Here is a 2,851-nt window from a genome sequence, read left to right on the forward strand (position 1 = left end):
TATTGAATTTTTAAAGCACCTTTATCATCCTCTTCCCTCAAATCTATTTCTGTTAATAATCTAATTAGAGCTATAATTCAGCCTCTGCATACAACAAGAAGCAAATAGTTTGGACTGCACATTTTCTCATAACATGATGTTTTCATTAACTGGGTTATTCCACATATTGTTAAATGATTTAAATAATTAATTTCCTATAATAGAAGAACTGTTAGAGTGACAAGTTGGGTTATTTTATTTTAATTATGTATCAAAGCCAAAGTTTTCAATATGCGTATCTCAAAAAATATTAAAGGGCTTAGAGGCTGAATATATTTGCTGTGATGCTAAAGGCCATACTATAAGCGATGTGGGAGATCCAGGGTAACAGCTAAATGGCAAGGCCAGCTGCAGAACCCTCAGTTTGGATAAAGGGCTGTGTGCAGGAAGTGGTTTTGCCCTATCCCCTTGTTGTTTTCATAATCTGAATTTCACCCAAGCTGCTATTTGCCCCATGGGGCTTTTATATTAAAATGAACCGCAGGAGATCCTGATCACAGATCCTCCATGGTATATCTAGTTTGGCCCCAAAGGCAGAATGTCAGGCATAAAGAAAGGGTCTTGGTACCAACAAGGATCTTATAGACAGTGGTCAGCAGCCTTTAGAATTAAAGAACTAAACAATATCAACATTAAGAGCAAGAGATCAACAAAGAGCCATTATAAGAAAGCCCATTTACATAACAAGAAATATCCTAGTTCGACATAACATAACAATATTGACAGGTTGATTAATAATCCATAATTTTTGGCAACCCAAACACTGGTTGTTGCCAGTTCTTTATTCAAAATGGGCATATATGAAGCCTCATAATAAGTAATAAAAATTCTCAGGAGCATCCTGCGTGTCTAAATCTGAACATGATTCACACTTGTATTACTGGCAACTGTTCACCTCTGTCTTTCTCTGCAAAGCCTCTCTAAGAAGCCCTTTGGTCCAAAAAACAAAAATGTTTGCTTGTGATTCACTTGTGCTGGTCATTCTAAGCACCTACTCCAGGGAAAGTCTTGATTATTCTGGGGTCCTGGGCAAAAGTCAAGGATCAGGCTGCAGGCATGTCCACAAAACCCACCTGAAGGGATCGCATTCTGGGGCACAGGGGTATCCCAGCCACACATATTGTGACTGCAGTAGTGCAAGTGAGTGAGTCTTGGATGAGCAACTGTCTGTGAGAAATTAAGGGCTAGACAAGAGGGCATTAACCCTTCCCTGGGACTCACCTCAGTGTTGTTTTCCAAAGAAGCTATCACCAAGGGAATGCTTAATTCTGTACTCATCTGTGTGAAGTGAACAGAGGTGAGGTAAGAACCCCAGAATTCCTGCAGAACTCCATGGGGAATACCTAAGGCACTTGCATGTCTCTTTCACACCCCAGCTTGGCTGGAGTATGGATGAGAGGCAGGAATATTGATCAACAGAAGAACATTTTGCCCATCCCTGCCATGCCCCAACCCTCGATGCCCAGAGCCTGTTTACCGACACAGAAGCTGAAGCAAGTGAGGGTTTCTGTGGAGTGCCTGTTCCCACTAGTGAGGGTCATGTTGGAAATGGCCTTGTAGCTGGCCTGGTACTGGAGTCAGACAAGCAGCTGCTATGGTGTTGGCCAGGGGCACATGATAGATTTGCTGCTTTCCCAGTGCACAGGTGCAGCAGCAGTCTGCTTGACATATAAGAGAAGGCCAGCTGGGTGGCTGACTTCTGCACAGGTGTAGCAGTGGAAGTGATAGAGGCTGGGGGCAACCCTCTGACTGCCCTTTTCAGTACAGCAGCTGATTGCTGGGCCAGCTTCTGCCGCTGAGGGGCAGGTGGTGTGGCAGCTGTGAGGAACAGAGGCTAAAGTGGCATGATCACCAATCAGCTATAAGATGGGAGGCCTCCCCCAGCCTCCATCCCTCACACCAGACAGGCAACCAACGATGGTGGTCTGGGGACCCCAGTGCCCCTGCATGTGATACCCTGTGGCTAAGACCTACCCCTCAATATATCATAAAGATTTCATTTTATTTTTTAAAGAGTCATATTTGGTTCCATGTTGAACCACATTTAGCTCTGAAGCCATGCAGACCCCAGTGCCCAGCTTGGATAACAAAGGCTTTGTCGTAATAGCAGTTCCATTGTTCAAAATGGCACCACTGCATTCTGTTTTTATGACTGCTCTGGCTTTCTATTAACTGAACATTCCATGGTCCAGTAGTAGTACCAATGAACACAGTACTAATAGATAAAATATCACTGTACTAATAGATAAAATATCACAGAAGCTAAACAAGGATTGCCTTTACACTGACTCCCCCTGCTCCTAGATTGTTCAAAACTCTTAACATTTTTCATATTCTATATTTTATTTAATACTTTAGATATTCTACACAATGCTGGGGCAAAACAGGTAAAAGCAAAATAATCTAATAGGCACTTTGTTAATAGTTGGGGAGAGAACAGGAAAAAAGACAGAAGTAGTCTCAGGTAATTACTTCTGATGTTTCTCTTTCCGGAACACAAAGGAATAATCCTTGACTAAGATCCCCAAATTAGAGTAGGCACTGTCTGATGGCAGAATCTGTTGAAAGTAGAGATATCGTAACTGAAAAGATTCTACCTCTAGTCACAGCCACATCTTCTGAAAAAGGATCTCAGATGAAGGTCTACAAGAAAAAGATTAATTTTATATTCTAGTAGCAAAATTGGCCAGTCTCTGGATACTTAATCCAGTGATTGGAGCTGTGAATGGGCAAGACAGATCTTTCTAAAAAAACCCTGAAAAGAGCCCTAGGTTTGCAGAAAAACCTGAAATTGGGGGGGGGGGGAAAACAT

The sequence above is a fragment of the Gekko japonicus genome, unplaced genomic scaffold (genome assembly GCF_001447785.1).
Source record: "Gekko japonicus isolate JY-2015 unplaced genomic scaffold, Gekko_japonicus_V1.1 scaffold215, whole genome shotgun sequence".
Lineage (NCBI taxonomy): Eukaryota > Metazoa > Chordata > Lepidosauria > Squamata > Gekkonidae > Gekko > Gekko japonicus.